The sequence below is a fragment of the Neopsephotus bourkii genome, unplaced genomic scaffold (genome assembly GCF_033783945.1).
Source record: "Neopsephotus bourkii isolate Nb327-2 ecotype Australia unplaced genomic scaffold, CSIRO-AGI_Nbou_v1 NB_1181, whole genome shotgun sequence".
In the NCBI taxonomy this organism is placed as follows: domain Eukaryota; kingdom Metazoa; phylum Chordata; class Aves; order Psittaciformes; family Psittacidae; genus Neopsephotus; species Neopsephotus bourkii.
This window is the reverse complement of record NW_026901666.1, coordinates 4,591,670-4,609,833: the sequence shown is the minus strand read 5'-3', so window position 1 is coordinate 4,609,833 and position 18,164 is coordinate 4,591,670. Positions and strand designations below refer to the sequence as shown.

Here is an 18,164-nt window from a genome sequence, read left to right as displayed (position 1 = left end):
AACTTTCAACAAATAAAGTCTTTCTTAATAAACTATTTGTTGTCTTGACAACAGAAGGTTTTGTAATATTTACAATTTATTATAGACTTAGTCCATTGGTGAATTGTAAGACCCACTGACTAAAGCAAAATTCAAAAGACAGAAAAAGCCACATTATCAGCTTTCAACTCCAGACAGAAGTCACTTGTTAATTTCTGTAACTGGTGTTCCTTCATGTGAAAAAAGACAGTTTACAGAATAACCATTAATGCCTTTCAGTGAATCTCCAACAAAAGAGATAGCTCCTAGTAGTGGCCGCTTAAGTTTTGGGGTAGGAACTCTACTAGAAACAAATACCACTGGAAACTTGGTCCTTTAAGACCTAGCTTTTCTAGACATTGATTGATGCATGGATAATCATCACAGTGGTAGAGCACAGGTATTCATGGATATAATTATGAAAGAGCAATTAAACCACCACCACCAACAAAAAAAAAATACTTAACAAATTCGAATATACAGAACAGGAAAAAAAACCCCACAAATCCAAAAAGCAACAGTTGCTGAAATAGCCATGGATCATTGCTACAGGCCGACATGAATTTTAAATGAAAGATAATTTAAATAGGCAGACCTGTAACTGAAGTTGTTGATTTCAAAAGAACAAATCTTATGAAACAGAAAACAAAGTGGTGAAATCAACCAGCTGAGCTCAGCAGAGCTGTCTGATGGTAGTGCTACCAAACATATCCATACCTATCCAAAGTAATGGAAGGGATGTCACACAGAAGCATTCAACATACATCTAAACCAACAAATAATTACTTATCTGGGAAGCACACCTACTTTAAAAGAGATACAAATGAAAAAGTAGAGCACCTAAGGGAAGAGGAGAAATCTACACACCCATGAACTTTGAAAACTGTTGTTTTCCAAGTCAAATAATAATAGAATTATGTGAAAGCTAGACAGTCAAGCCAAGCAGGAGTTGCTAAAGCAGCAAAGAAATTCCAAGAGCAACAAAACCATTTGTGTGTAGAGAAAACAGGTGACACTCTACAAGGTTCCTAAGAAAGAACAAACTAGACAGTCTCTATTTTCAAATTACCATATTCTGCCTATTTATGGGAAGGAATTAAAAAAGAAACAAACCCCAAAACAACAAACAACCTGAAAAGTGTTAATGAGAAATTCCATCTGGAAAAAAGCTTATCTGGTAGGAATTCCCTTGTGATTCATCATGTTTAATACTGTCAAAACAACTGTCCCTCATGCCTTCCAAATCTGGGAGCTCTGGTAGGCAAGAAGGGCCTGGGATATTAAGCAGGCAAGTTATTATGGAAGATCTCGAAGAATTAATCTTGCTGCTGTTCTTTACCTAAGCCAATGGAAGTTTCTGTAACAGATAAAAAAGGTAATCACAGAGAAGTGACTGGTGACAATACAGACTCAGTAGCTGTTCCGGTGAGATGGCCACAGTACTGGCACATGCTATTATAGCATAGATCAAAAATACACTTCCAGCAGAGATTCTGAAGTGTAGCTGCCATTATAATGGAATACAATTTAAGCCAGTGCCTGGCACAGGTCTAGTTTCTCACATGTGCAGCTGGTTGTGCTGGTCTGACTGAATTCAAAGGCTGTCATGATGATAAAGGGACCAAACTCTCCTTTTTGAAAGGTAGAAATCTTACAAAACAGAGACTGATATTGTTTTCATGAATAGTTGGCAGTAGAGACAAGGATAAGAAGACCAAATCGGTCTTAAAAGACCATAAAGAAATTTATCTCTGTAAATATAAATTAGGGAATTTCTCACTGTAATGAACATCATAGAAAAGTGAAAAAATATACTGAATATAACACTTAAAAATGTAATTATTATTGGCTATTTTTTTCATCATTGTAACTGCACTTTTAGGATCCTTAGAGAGGTTTCTAATTTTTCTTATTTATACATATAAAATTGTATTGACCCTAAGGGAAGTCAAACTACTTCAATCACATACTTGAAACAGCAGAAAGTAGCCAGCTTCTCTGGAATGTGTTTACAATCAGTATTGTTTTGATTCATATTCTGCTGGCATCTTTGCAACTGGAAAATGTTAAGGTCAAATCAAGGTGATTCGCTTGATTTCCTTCTGTGGTAGGGCCACTTCAATTAGGGCTCTTGAATATACAAGAATATCTTAATACGGTAGCTAAAGATATTAATAATCAAAGCCATTACTACACATAGCATTCATCCACAGCACTCTAATAACACTGAGTAGATCTGGAGAGCCACAGGATTTTGAGAATCACACATTCAGGTTCCGCCACGCTTAATGGTACAAAAAATGGTACAAACTGAAAACAGTTCAAGCCACCACATCTCCCTCTTCTACTTGTGCAGTAAGCCTTTACATTTTGCGTTAAGTTCACCTGGGGCTAAACACGGATCTGATCCTGTCCAGCTTAGAGCTAGTCAAGGTGGTCAAGGCCACAGCTGCTCTCAACTATCCAAAACAAGTAGCACACAGGAGATCTACACAGTTGTAGTTGAGTCATGACAAATGATAACTTATTTGGAGGAGATGCTAAATGTCCCCATCCCCAGTAAATCTGCACATATAAACCAACATTATATTTGAAAATAACATACAAACCTAAACATAAATCCTATACTGTGTTTTCACACAATTACATTCTTCTAAAGCATGACGCATCTCGGCTCTATTCACAAGGAAAAGATAACGTCTATGCCGCAAAATGCATCAAGCATCTGCATTGCAAGATACTTGTTTTCACAATACTCAATCATAACATGCAAGTTTGAGAACAACCAATTCAGAAAGACATTATTCAGAAAATACCAGGAAAAAAAAAAGCCCCAAACACTGAGAAGTCGAGGACTCACAGGTGTTCTTCAAAGCAACCAGAACAGCAACTTAAAACCAATCTGCTACAGACTGCCGCAAGAATTTTTATTATCTATCCTGACACTAAAGTTGCATGCAAATCAACTAGCCTACCAGCCTGGTATTTCTCTGTCACTGTTTTATTCTGCAAAGATGTGCACACAGGACTAGGTAACTAATAAAACAACCTTAGAACAGAATCATAGAACAGTTAGGGTTGGAAAGGACCTTAAGATCATCAAGTACCAACCCCCCTGCCATGGGCAGGGACACCTCGCTCTAAACCATATCACCCAAGGCCTCGTCCAACCTGGCCTTGAACACTGCCAGGGATGGAGCATTGACAACCTCCTTGGGCAACCTATTCCAGTGCCTCACCACCCTAACAGGAAAGAATTTCCTCCTTATATCCAATCTAAACTTCCCCTGTTTGAGTTTCAACCCATTACCCCTTGTCCTATCCCTAAAGTCCCTAATGAAGAGGCCCTCTCCAGCATCCCTATAGGCCCCCTTCAGATACTGGAAGGCTGATATGAGGTCTCCACGCAGACTTCTCTTCTCCAGGCTGAACAGCCCCAACTTTCTCAGCCTATCTTCATATGGGAGGTGCTCCAGTCTCCTGATCATCCTCGTGGACCTCCTCTGGACTTGGTCCAACAGATCCATGTCCTTATGTTGAGGACACCAGAACTGCACACAATACTCCAAGTGAGGTCTCACGAGAGCAGAGCAGAGGGGCAGGATCACCTCCTTCGACCTGCTGGTCACGCTCCTTTTGATGCAGCCCCGGATATGGTTGGCTTTCTGGGCTGTGAGCGCACACTGAAGCTGGCTCATGTTCATTTTCTCATTGACCAGCACCCCCAACTCCTTCTCCACAGTGCTGCTCTGAATCTCTTCTCTTCCCAGCCTGTAGATGTGTCTGGGATTGTTCCGACCCATGTGTAGGACCTTGCACTTGGCATGGTTAAACTTCATGAGGTTGGCATCAGCCCACCTCACAAGCGTGTCAAGGTCCCTCTGGATGGCATTCCTTCCTTCCAGCATATCAACCGAGCCACACAGTTTGGTGTCATCGGCAAACTTGCTGAGGGCGCACTCAATCCCACTGTCCATGTCAGCAACGAAGATGTTAAACAACACCAGTGCCAACACCAATCCCTGAGGGACACCACTCGTTACTGGTCTCCAGCTGGACATTGAGCCATTGACCACAACTCTTTGTGTGCAGCCATCCAGCCAGTTCTTTATCCACTGAGTGGTCCATTCATCAAATTGATGTCTCTCCAATTTAGAGACAAGAATGTCGTGTGGGACAGCATAGAACGCTTTACACAAATCTAGGTAGATGACATCAACTGCTCTACTGCTGTCCATCAGTTCTGTAGCCCCATCATAAAAGGTCACCAAATTGGTCAGGCAGGATTTCCCCTTAGTGAAGCCATGCTGGCTGTCACCAAGCACCTTGTTGTTTTTCATGTGCCTTAGCATGCCTTCCAGGAGAATCTGCTCCAAGATTTTGCCAGGCACAGAGGTGAGACTGACTGGTCTGTAATTCCCTGGGTCATCCATTTTCCCCTTCTTGAAAATGGGGGTTATATTTCCCTTTTTCCAGTCGTCGGGAACTTCACCTGACTGCCATGATTTTTCAAATATGATGGCCAGTGGCTTAGCAACTTCATTCGCCAGCTCCTTCAGGACCCGTGGATGGATTTCATCAGGACCCATGGACTTGTGCACGTTCAGATTTTTAAGATGGTCTCGAACCAATTCCTCTCCTACAGTGGGCCTAAGGTCTCCATTCTCGCAGTCCCTGTGTGTGGCTTCCAAGACTTGGGTGGTGCGGTCAGAGCCTTTGCTAGAGAAGACCGAGGCAAAGAAGTCATTCAGAACCTCAGCCTTCTCCAAATCCTGTGTAGCTAGTTCACCCAAGAGCTTCCTGAGGGGGCCTACATTCTCCCTAATCTGTTTTTTATTTGCTATGTACCTGTAGAATCCCTTCCTGTTATCCTTAATATCCCTAGCCAAGTTTAATTCTAACTGGGCCTTAGCTTTCCTAACCTGGTCCCTAGCTTCCCAGACAACATCCCTGTACTCTTCCCAGGCCGCCTGTCCTTGCTTCCACTTTCTATAAGACTTTTTTCATTTGAATTTTTCTCAGCAGCTCCTTATCCATCCAAGGAGGTCTCCTGGCCCTCCTGCTGCACTTCCTTCTAGTTGGGATGATTAGCCTTCTAATCATATGGTCTTATTGAAACTGTTAACATTTGAACATGTGAAAACAACACACAGTTTGTGATGCTATGCATAAAGCATTACTTCCACCATTCTGTAACAAAATTTACCTGGAATATTACCATAGTTAAATACTTCTACTGTAATATAATACTTGCGATGCTTTGAGACGAAGCAAAAACAAAGGAAAATTCTGAAAAAAGTTGCAATAACTTGAGTTATCTTTGCTATCTACAACAAAAAAAATAATTGTACCTTCCTTTTCTATGTCAAATCTCAGTCCTTCTAAAATATATTAAGGAATATTTACATTATAGAATAAATTAATATACCAGTAATACAAAGCAATTTAATAATACAATGTAAACTAATACAGTGAACTGTATCACTGAAGCAGCACTTGCCCAAATTCAGATAAGGCAAGGCTTTCTAAACCTGATAACTACATGCTTCATAAAAAATAGGCAAGCTGTGATTTAAGGTATCTTCTTTTACATCTATTATAGCAAAATGGTTATAGAAAATTTAGTCATTATGAATACCAATAAATACATTAATTTTAATGAGAAGTATTATCTTCCTACACTGTGTGAGTACATTTTTCAACTTCACTCATGCAGGAGCACCTGACAGTGGTCTTCCTGCTTCTTTTCAAGCACTTGGGATTGGCCAAAATGAAACTCAGCAGTTCATCACACAAATGTAAATCCTGTCTTCCGTCTTGCTAATTCAACATATCCTAAGTTACTGAATCTCTCTGAATAAGTGCCAGTATTGGTGATTTTTTTTGCATTGCTTAGAAATAACCTCTCTGTTCCACAACAATACTAAAAAACCTCTTTCAGTACTGGAATCAGCCTGAACAAAAAGCATCCCACAACAGGCAGTGTTCTCTACCAGAACTTCAGCACTTCCTTAAAAAATTTCAGGTCTTTGAACCACAATAAGTTTTTGTGTCTTCCTATTCTGTTAAAAATTCTAAACACTGATTTTAAAAGTACCTTCTGGAAAACAATGCATTTAATTACAGTGAAATCTCACAAATCTCAGTATATACTGTTGCTGTGATTTATGCTAAGAAACAACGTCAAAACTAAGAAAACATTTTTTTTTTCTTTATTGGAAAGAGCAATACGGATCAAATGAGCATATCTCACAGATCTATGCGCCAATCTGATATTTCTGGCTTCAATGTTTTTTCATCTCTTGTTTGAAATATAAACAAGCTCCCAGAAAGAAGTGATGCATTGTCTCAATCATCTCACATGCCAATGTCTTCTATTTCAGCTAAAATACGGCACTGGTTATTTTCATTACATTAGCTGTAAGAACAAAGCTTGATACAAAGGATATAGAACAGCAACAGATGGCAAATTCTGCTAGCATACCTTTAGTGAAGGCTGAATCAAGTAATACAGATCAAAAACTCTGCATTATCACAGCATCACACATACATTGGATGAATGTCTGTATTATAAGAAGTCATGTTCTTCATACCTTTTCCTCCACTTGCTTCTTCTATATGCGTAAGTTTTGCCTTTTCATTTGTGAGCTTTATGGAGGACAGATTGCATCCCTACTTCACAGAAGGGCACACCAATTTGGAGTTTAGGCACTATTACAGTATAAATGAGATTTTCTTTCATGATATGCTATCTTTTTAATACTGTTGTCTTATTTCTTAATAACAAAGGCTGGCAATTTTGATTTTAAATAAAACCAAGACAAAAATTAACTGTATTAAAGATCTGCCTCCCCATTTATCTTTACATACCACACAAGGCTTGAGTAAAAGTCTGGAAAAGACCATCAGTGAACAGTGTTACACAAACACAGCTGTACACAGAATGTCTCCAATTAACACTCCAGCACTTCACTTGCCCAGAAGCCCTTGAAATCAATTGCATTACATACACCATCTTGGTTTTATTTCTGTGAAAGATATGAAACACTTCATTTTGAAGCATGTCACACTGACATGCAAGTTAATGAGCTATCATTTGTCTGAAATCATTTCAGAGATCAACGATGGATTTATTTATTTTTACACTGGAATTACTACACAAGGATAACTCAAAGAAAGTGGGGAGCGTGCTAGATGCTGCATATACACTAAGTCCCAACCCATGAGTGAGCTTTCACGAACCGTGCCCCACACACAGGCTAATGGGAATGATTACAAGTTTACCAGTTTTTACCAGTCAGATTTACCTCCATGATAACAAATGAAGGAATACTCAATTTAATGCTGAGCAGTGACAGAAAATTCTGCCAATACAGGACAGTGAAGGACATGTTTTTGGACTTGAAAAGATTTCCTTTAGGAGCACTACGGATGCACTGCCTGCTGCTGCCTTGCTGGGCAGGAAGAGGACGAATTCCACAAGCTGGAAAGTCTCTTGTTCACATATTTTTAGCAGAGATGGCTAAGTTAAATAATTTAAAGCAAATTAAGATATGGATTAGATGCTTTCCATTTGGACACGTGCAATGCAAATGATTCCAAGTGCATTTATTTAAAAAAATATTAAAAGCATAGCACAAGTGATAGCCTCAGGCTTTCCACAGAACATACATACCATAATGAGGTTTTGTTAAGAAGGTGAAGAAACACACAAACAGAAATCCAGAATTTTTCCAACACTTTTTTCCGGTTTCTTTACAGCTGAACCTCATGTGAGAAAAGGCAATGTCTGGCAGCACACGTTCGAGCTCCTCCTTCTCACTTGCTCCCCAGATCTCTGCTACTTCTCACCCTGCCTGGCACTAGAAAAATTACTCCTACCTTCTTGCCTATACTCCTTCCAGGATCTTCTGTTTCCGCCACCTCTGGGGATGGCTAAAGGCACTTGCTAGACCAAAGTGATGTTGTGCAAAGCCAGTCCTGCTGCATTTCGTCCTGCTGCTGAGTCCAGATGCAGAATATTGGACAAGTACACTCCAGACAAGTGAATCCCACTGGAGCTTTCACACTTAATGCTCTGAGATGTACCTGACTCATAAGGAAATGGGGACCCGACGCTCTGAACTTGTCTTTGTGAATTCAACAAACACTCTAGGATAACTAATTATACAACCTACACACTACCTATGAACCATCTGCCTTGCAGATCCAATAGCTAAAGGGTAATTTTATTCACTGCCCACAATTACTACCTCACGGTTGCATAAACAGTAAATACATTAAAAATCCCCCCATTGAGCTATGATGCAGAAAGCAAGTTTCAGCTTGTATACCTTCAAAGAATTTACAACAGATCTCTTTTCTCTAACAATGAGTTAATCACGATACCAATCAGAGTATTAGATTAGCTATAATGTCAATCTATGGTTCACAAAACACCATATTTCAGTTAGAACACTTGGATCGCAAGTCTTTTATAAGCAAAAGGCACCACTATGTAGGGTTGGGGAGAGAAATCCTCATTTAATTATTTCTTGAAGGATGGATTAATCACTCTCAAATAAGATAGTAACTCAGATTTATTTTCTCCACTACAATAAGGCATAGTTAAAATGATTTTTAAAAGTCACTAAAGAGCAGGTTAACTGGTCTTCAATTTCTCGTGCTAAGTCAGAACTTTGCCAAATGAATACAAAAAAAAAAAAAAAAAAAAGGCAGGGGGAGGGGGGGAGAGAAATCTATTCAAGATGGCCATGGAGACATTTTGGAGAAAAACAGTGATTTCTTTTTCTTCTGTAACCACAATACCTTAAAATTGTAATAACGGGAAGGAAACGGGTGTGTATTAACAATATCCTTATGGGTTTTTTCCCAATTTCTGTTAAAATTGCATCTTTTTTAAAAATACTTAAATGCGAACAATGGATTTTCCCTAACTTTTCCCATGGTGACATTACCTTTATTTGCCTGTAAGAATGTGACACAATGAAAAGGACTAGAAAGTTAGCCATGGTTTGCTTTAACCAAAGCCCCTTCATTGGCTGCTGGCTCCTGCACGGGCAGGGAAGGCAAGGTAAGGCAAGAGCAAACTGCCCGAGCTGGTTCAGTTGTGCTCTTTCAGCCACCACCAGACACTGCTCTCCAGGAAGCAGTGGATGACTCACGAAGCAGATCCTGAAAGGAGGACAAGCCTGTGCCTGAGTCACCTCCCTGACCCAGTGACACATGCCTGCTCCATTGCCAAGCTGAAAGAGCATGTCCTCCTACCTTACAGCCGCCCTACCAGTAATTAAACCTCTGCGAGACATCATTCAAAGAGCTTTCTCCTTAAGCCTTTCATTTTAATGACGGTGTTTGGGATTTCATTATTAAAAAATAAATTAATCTACTGTGAAACTGAGAGAGTCCTTCCTTCTTCCCAAAATTTGTGCATCTCTCTGCTGCCTTGGAAGAAAAAGGAGCAAGATACTGAGGGCAAAGAGGGAGAGCAGCAGCAAATGGAAAAGGAACAAAGGTCTGAACACTGCTGCCAGCTGCAGAGATTTTAACTGACAAGAAGCTGTGATTTTCTTCTATGAAAACCAAAGCTTTGGGAAGGTCACCAGAGGCAGTTTTTGGCTGTCCTCATCCACCTCCTCCCTCCGCAAATCTCCCCGAGGCAGAATAAATGAGTACTCCATTTGGATTAAAAGAACATGAAAAGTGATCCAATGAACTAGGACACATCACAGACCTTCGGAAACACAGCTGAGAATCAGAAAAGCTACAGTGTGCACAGAGCTGCTCAGTGCTGGTGGTCCCTCCAGGCCCACTTGCACATTCCTCGGGCACAGCTCTGATGGAACCAGGTGCAGGTAGCAGCAGGGAGGGCTGGTTCCATGGGCTTCACTGCTGTGCTTAGCCACTGCTATGTACTGACTTTCCATCCTCACCAGTATTTGACTGTCCATCCTCACCTTATCGTCAAGAGTATTTGTAACAAAGCTGGGAACAGCAGGAGGCAACATTTACAAGCCATGCCCAAAACTCCAGTTTCAGATCCAGCTTTCTATTCACTTGCATTTACTTTACTTTTGGAATGACAGCATGGGCCATATTCATAATTATCTGTTGTCTTATTTTCATTAAACCAAAAAAACAAAACAACAAAAAAAAGGCAAAAACCCAAAAAACACCGAACACTCAAACCCAACCAAAACCTCTTAAAAAATCCAGAATTTTGAACAAGTTACTCCAGAGATAAACATGCACTTTTCATACACGACTGCAGAACACATTCTTTCTGCAGCAACTCCTTCAACTTGTTTTCCACCACCTCTGGCAAATGGAGCTACTGTTCCAAACCCTTTAGCTGGGCATCCCCTTGCTAGTGTTTCTGCACACAGACTTTCCTTCCAGGGAACGCACAGCTGGGCTGCCAGCAGCACTGTGTCCTGAGCTGTCAGCCACAACAGCCACCCAAAAAACCTTGTGTTTGTAAAGCCTCTCTGCTTCTGCGGACCATTATGTGTTAAGTTGTAAATAGGTTAAAAAGAGTACAGCTTCTCATATAGAAGATTCCAGTGTTAGCTCACTGACGCAACTGAAAATCATAAGAAAGTAAATGAGAGCCCCACAGAACAGGTCTGTTAACAGGCTCATAGGTATTTTTTTCCAGACAACTATCATGGATTCAGCTTGCTTCTTAGGAGTCTTTTCTACACCACTTTACAATAACTACATTCTGGTAATAAGCCAAATTATTCTTGATTACACTTTTAACAACTTTGTTAAGCTCACCGAGAACTAGTCAGTGCTTCCCTGCACCAAATAAATAACCACAGAAATGCTTGCAGGACTTGCTCATTTTTAGCATCACAACTAAGAAAAAAAACAACAAAATTAAGATGGCACCCAGAGTCCCATCTTTTGGAATGGCTTTAGCCTTTCATCTGTTTAGACGTATTTAAATTATCTACAAAGTGAAGCAGAAATACATCAAGTTCCACATTAAGTTTCCTGTTTTTTTACTAGGCAGAGTGTTTCTTCCACAGAGAATTCTTTCACAGTACCTATGCATTTCGTACACTGAACACCTGTTGCAGCTTACTAATTAAGATGACTATTAGTTTTACATACCCCATCTTATCACTTAATATAAAAAATACTCCAAAATGACTTACAGATGCTATTTTGCTTGTGCATGAAGCTGCTACAAAAAAGTACCATACCATATCATATCACATCACTTTCCTTGGTTATATTGTGACTGAATTAATCCATTAATAGCAATGGAGGATCCTTTTACAATGAAGAAAAGCAAACACTGAGAAGTGGACATTTTAAGATTGTGGACAATTTAAGAACAATATTGTGGACATTTTAAGAACATTTTCAATAAATTCTCCCCTCTTCTAGAGCACGACTTCGACAAAACTTGCTCTATGTTTCCTAGCAGAGCTTCCATTATTACTGCTATTTATCCTTAACATCTAACAAGATGAAAGTAAAAAAGATATTTTTACTGGTAAAGCCACATCAACTGTTCTACCTTAATTAGAAATATTTATAGCAACTTATTTCAGTACTAAGATAGCACTTTACAAGCAATTTAAACACACGGAGAAAGTTACTGCAACCTGTCTTCTCACAGACAAGTTACATTCATTTGCGTGTAATACTGTAACATTTAACTGAGAAGCTACAGCATGTCAGGGCCAGCAACTGGCTTTTGCCCCCAGAACCCACTCCTCCCTGTTTAAATGGGATGGACTCGACTGAATTAGTGTTTCTCCATAAACTAAAGAAGGACACTTAGTAGCTTCCTGTGTTTTGATCTGAACGAACATATTATTTGGTGTCTACCTCAAAGCCACGGTTATTAGTAAAAGGGGGAAAAGTTGTAATCTTTGTCCTCTGCAATTCTCTAAACTCTAAGTCACCAAAAATGAGACTGCTGAGAACACCGAGAAACTAGTTAATGAAACATTACTACTGCAAGTCCAGCCACACCTTTTCCTTTAAGCAGTCAAATCTTAAAGCAATGACTAATGTAAAATTAACATGGAGGAGATTATTAAAAAAAAAAAAAAAAGTACAAAGGTCTCAGGGGCCAAACACAAGCCCTTTGGGAACAGAGAGCTGCTCTTTATCTGGCTAGTGATGTACCCTGAGGCATTAGCTGGGTGGGAAGAAGGCCCAGCGAGGGCTCAGATCTGAAAGTAGGCTTTTCTGTGGCATTTGGTGTTTCTAACTTCCACACAAATTATGATTACACAGATACAGTGAAAGAGCCGAGATTCAGCATCAGTATTAATTTTAATCCCCCGGGACTTCACTTCCCAGCTACCCTAGCCTCACGTTCGGGATCTCACTCAGTGATTTGTGCCTACAGAGATGTTCCACGGTCCATCAGACCGCTGAAGAGCGCCTGAGGCACGGGCAGGGCCGCTCCGCCTCCAGAGGCAAAACCCACCGGCCGGCAAATAGCCCTGCGCCCAACACGCACGACATGTGCCCATTTCTCTACTCCCTGCGTGTCCGACTTCTCTGCGGCTTAGTTTCTTTTCGGATTTTGATCAAAGGAGGGGAAAAACGCTATTAGTTCTCACCGTCAGCAGTCGTGCCCACCACCTGGGCAGGGCAACCCCCGCCAGCCTGCCGGTGTCTGGCGGGCGGCACACACGGCTCCGAGTCCAGCGGTCACACAAAGGTTAAAAAAAAAAATAATAATCACGCCTTTAAAACCCGTTCGGGGAACGCAGCTACGGCAGCCTGACCGGAATCAGGGGACGCAGGCAACTCGGGATGGAAATCCGCGTTTGTGGGACAGCGTGCTGCCTGACACGCACCGGGCAGGGACGGGCATCCCGCCGCCAGCAGCACGGAACCATCGCACAGCACGCTAACCCTGCCTGGCGCGAGCCCGGGCCCGCCCTACCAACACCGATATTCCCCAAAGTTTGCGCCGTGCCGCCGCCAGCCCGGGAGCCGCTGCCTCCGAGGCGCGGTGCGCTCCGGCGGGCCGGCCCTGCCCGCTGCGGCTCGGCTCCCGCCCGCAGTGCCGCGCACCGCCCCGCGCAGACAGCACCTTTCGGCGCGGCCGCCGGCTGCGCACACGCCGCCGGCTCACCCCGCAGCCACGGGCCCACGCTCCGCTATCGCCCGGCCCGCGCACACCTGCCCCGCCTGCTCCCGCGCTCCGCCAGCCCGGTGCGGAGCCCGAGGCAGGGTCCGGGCTCCGCGGCCGGGTGCAGCACCGGGGTGTAACACAGGGGTGCAGCACTGCGGGTGCGGCGAGCAAGCCGCGCTCTGCCCGCCCGGGAAGCGCGCAGCTCAGGCGGGCCGGGCGCGGGTCCGCGCGAGGCAGCGGCTCCTCGGCCCCGCTGCCCCGGGTCCCCGCGGGCTTCGCCGCCGCACCTCCCGCCTCACCCGTGCGGCGCTCCGGCCGGCCCTGCGGCCGGCCCGCAGCCTCCCGCGGCCGTCACCCACTCACCGAGCAGAGGGAGGCGGCGGCGGGGCGGCGCGGCCGGCCCCGCTCAGCGCGCCGGCGGGCCGCGGCAGGCCCTAGCCCGGGGTCTCCATGGTGGCGGTAGTGGCGCCGGCGCCGCCGAGCCCCGCCACCCGCTCCGCCTGGCCGCGCTCCGCCCCGCTAGCGACGTAGGCGTAGCGCCCTACCCTCCACCCGGGCCCATTGGCCGGGCGCCGCACCTGGCGGCGTTCTATTGGTTACTGGCTTGTGTTAAACTCGCCAATGGTGGTACAACTTGAGGTTACCATGGTTACCGATGCTGTGAGGCGGCGGAGGGGAATCCGCCGCCGGCCCTTTAGTGTGGTGGACGAGGGTCTCGGCCCGGCCGAGTCGGGGCGTAGCGGCTCCGCCCTACTCCTGAGTGGCCGCAGGCGGGAGTGCCGGCCGGGTGAGGTTGCCTACCCAGGCGGGAGGCTCATCCGGCGTCTCTAGGGATCCCGCTGTCCTCCTTGCGGTGAGTGTCCCTGAGCGGCGCGGGAGCGGGTGGGGCGCAGGTGGCTGGAGCAACCGGTTGCAAAATGGCCGCGACGGCGGTGCCCGGGCCGGGGAGGTGGGGTGTCCGCGGGTTCTGTCTCTGTTCCTGGCAGCCGGGCTCCTCTGATGAGGCTAGGCTGCTGTTGGGGGTGTCACCCGTTGGAAGCCGTCGTGGGCGGTGTTGCTAGCTCAGGAGTGATGGCGGGAATTGACTTCAGCTGGGGTTCTTCGGTGTTTTTTGGCAAGCTGTGTGGAGCCAGAAACGGGAGACTTGTAGTGCTGGCTGCCGCAGGCTTTTCATACCTTGATAGGTGAAGTCAGGGCTTTTGTGAAAGACGAGAAAAATACTTTCTGTAGTCTCTTAAAATTTCACCGGTTTGAAATTTCTGGTGTGGCCTGTCTATGGTGTAGAGAATTCCAGGTGGGGAAAAGAAAAGCCGTGTATCTGAAGATGCTCTAAAACACTTTTAAAAGAGGTTTGGTGTGAAGAGAGTCTGTGTGTGTGTGTGTGTGTTTGTGTGTGTTAAAGGTTTGGTCTTCTTTTCATGCTGCGTGACTGTCACTGCACACAAAACATCGCTGTGTTTCTCAGGGTTTTTCGGCCAATGCCTCTCCTCCCCCAGTCTAGCACTGTTACAGTTGCAGTAGATCACCGGTCTCTTCATTGAGTAGTATTATGATACTGTAAACAGCTAAAAGAAGCGAAGGTCAAATTTGCCACTTGAATCTTCCCAGAAGTGCATGTATTCTCATTTTACTCTCTTATGCGTTTGCCTCTTATCTTTTCCTGGTAGTTGTCCAGTACATAAAAAGGCTTCAGATATGCTCCTGTAAGCAAGCTTGTATTTGGGGTGTAATTCAGTGAGCAGCTCTTTTTATCTTAAGAGGTTGTCTTATTCACCCACTTCCCCTGTGGCACTGATGAAGATTCTGTAGGAATCTTGTAAAAAAATAACCATGGAAGTGGTCCTGCATTTTTACTGGTGTATTTTTTTTTCCCATCCAGATTATTCTCCAGTTTGTTGTGCTATGGGATGCACCATATTTTTATCTTGGCATAAGGACATGTGAAAACTCTCATGTGGTTTAATCAGTGCTGACACTACAAGCAGAACCATGTCCTTATCCCCTCTTCAGAAAGGAACTGGAAATAAAAAATAAGGAAGTACCTGAACATGCAGAATCACCTAAAAACTCAGAATTCATGTACTCCCTCCTCTCAGTTTCCCATCTAGAATGTAATCTGCTATGTTGAAAACAATGTAGGCTATTGGTATAAGTTTTAATCTCTGTAATATCTGTTGCTATTTGTATGGATTAATACAGTAGGAAGTCCTGCAGTATAGGTCAAATAGTAAATGCTTGGCAGATGTAAACAGGGGTCTTGATTCCTCACTGCCCTGAAAAATCTCATGATTGTTACTATGTCAAGTAGATATAAAATACTACCAAACCAGAATGGTGGCCTCCTTCTAGGAAATGGGAAACAAGAGTCTAGAGGAATAATAGCACTAACAAAGTAAACCAAAGAGTGACAAATGGTGAAATAAAATAAGCAGGGGAGGGTCAAATGAGAGTGAACAGCAAGAGAAAAGGAAAAATAAAATGTGAAATCAGAATAAGTAGATCAAGGGTAAAGGGAGGAGAAAGCACAGAAGCTGCAAGAGCAAGGACTTTGATTAGTTGCAAGTTTGCTTCAACTGAAGTTGGACTGGATTAGTTAATTCCACTTAAATCAGCTTCAACTGGTGTTAACCTGTAATTAGGATATTGTTACATTGGCTTAGCTTTCACAGCAGCTTTTAGAAATGACAAAGCTAATTTACCTCCCCTGATACATTGAACCATTTCTGACTGTTATTGTTGTGACTCTGGAAAGCAGTCTATTGGCAAGATGTGAAAGGTGGCATAATGCCACCTCCAGGCCTTCCTTCTGTTGGTTCCAGGTGGACGGCTATAGCCCTCAACATTCTTAAGAACAGCCTGTTCCAAGTGCCCTGTCGCTGCAGAGCCATGCAAGGTCTCTCTGTATTTTAGAGTTTGCCACTGAGGCATGACAGGAAAGGGTAAGAAATAATGGCAAGAAGGAGAAAGTGATCTTGAACCAGTTTGCTTTGGATTTTGATATCCTGTCACATTTGCAAGTGTATTGGACGATCATCAGTGATGAACAGCTATTTCATTCTTTCTGGTATTAGTCAGACAGTCATAGCTTTCTTCTTTGTTTTGGCATCCAAAGCAGCCAATACATTATCTAATTTGACTGCAGCATGTCACAGGCCACCAAGTCCCACCCATTTATCACTGTACTGAGCCCAATAGGGACAAAATATATTACAAAAAGGGACCCCATTTTAATTTTCCACTACAAAGAGCTGCATGATGTAGTCATTCTTTTGATTTCTTATTCCATTAGCTGATAGTAGTCTTTGTCAAGTACATGTTTAAACTCTTATATCAATTTTAGGATCAGCAACAAACTAGTACCGTTTATTCACCTTCTTTGGGATATGACTTAAAAGTAAGATGATATTTATTTTTCATTCTCAGCATCATTTGGAAAGCACTGATTCCATTATGCTTGAAAATCTTACAAAAAAACTAATGACATGTTTTCCTTCTGAACCTCCCTGGTTTCTTATGAGCCTTAAATCTGATCTCTTAAGATGATTGCTCGCATAAAAAGCTAGAAAATGAGTACAATTTAGTTAACAGGTATTTCCTGGTTGTTTTGCTGCTGTTGTGCTTCTTCAGTATTTCAAGTCATTAATATGTTTTTTCTGCATCATTTAATGTATTCTGAAATTAATCCAAATTGGAGGGGGTTTTTTTGTTCATTTGTTTGGGGGGGGGTGTTTATGTGTTTTTGTTTTTTTGTGTGTGTGTCTGTGTGTTTTTTGTTTTTTTTTTTAAATATTCCACAGATGTTCACAGTCCTTGCAGAACACTGGCATGTCTATATTTAATTTTAGTGATTATTTCTCTATTATTGCAAGATTACCCAGGTTTTCTCATTTAATGTAAGTACACAGGCACTGTGGCTAGGAAGTGGGAAGTGTTGGCACAGAATGGTCCTTGGAAATACAGGATTATGAAGATCACAATTACAAAAACACAAATCACAGTCACAAAAACAGTGATGCCTTTGTTTCTCTCTCTTTTTTCTGGAAACTAGTGCTACCTGTTTTATCTGTAATCTCTTACAGGCACTGAAATTACAAAGCTTTGGAAAAAAATAAATGGAGAAAAGAGTAACGCTAATGGGAGGCTAACAAATAAGCAGCTGTTCAGTGTTCGCCAGAGAAATTATTTAGATGTGTGGATTTGGTTGGGTTTTTTTTTGTTGTTGTTGTTTTTTTTCCCCCTAATTAAAACCCGCAATTTGATTTCAAAAGTTACTGCAAGCCATTGCATTGATGTCACAGCAACTCAGTCAATCATGATACAATTTATTTTGGGCAATTTGGAAACCAGTTTAACTTGGTTTAAAAAGCAGTGAATGTTCTGCTTTTGAACTGGGAAGGCGTGGCACCTAATAGAAGATGTATTCCTGAAGTAGGAGTGGACTGACATTTTGTTGTTTCAGTGAGGGTTTTTACAGAAATTTGAAGTTTCAGGTGGGGGCATTCAGGATTAACTGCACTATCATGAGTATAAGATTTCTCTCTCCCTGTGGGAAAACAAAATACTGACGAAAACCATTTGGGTCCTGCAGAGTTGTTTATGTTTCCATTTTTCTTTTTCTTTCATGGCTTTGAAGCATCAGGTATGAATATTTGAGTCTAGATCCTGCAAAGTGCTCAGCATGATCACCAAGCTTCTGATGACACAGCTACTCTAATGTGGCTTGAGCCCAGCTGCAATGGAAAAGGACAGTGCTACCCTGTAATGGTATCTCTACAGCTTTCTTTATGCCAGCAAACGTAATCATGCAACTGTGCAGTGAGCTACACTGAGAAATTGATCCAGTTTCCCCAGAAACCTCCCCACAATATACACTCTTATTTTTTAGTTGGATCAGTTTCCTGATCTAGCTCACTGTTCCTGCCTCTAGTGCCTGCACCAAGATGTTTGCAAGTAGCCACAAACAGAGCAGAAGGAGGACCTCCTCTTTTGGCAGCAGTGTGAAATGTTTTGCTCTTGGTACCTATTTCAGCAAAAT

General features: G+C 42.9%; 1 protein-coding gene across 2 annotated transcripts in view; it reads right to left on the bottom strand.

Moving 5' to 3' along the window:
* PKP4 (plakophilin 4) overlaps positions 1-13,624 on the bottom strand; it is a 91,646-nt gene extending 78,022 nt beyond the window's left edge. For both annotated transcript variants that reach the window (XM_061363820.1, XM_061363821.1), the window contains exon 1: positions 13,493-13,624. The gene's annotated coding sequence lies outside the window, so the exon portion shown is untranslated. The remainder of the gene's footprint in view (positions 1-13,492) is intronic.
* Between the last annotated feature and the right edge of the window lie 4,540 nt (positions 13,625-18,164).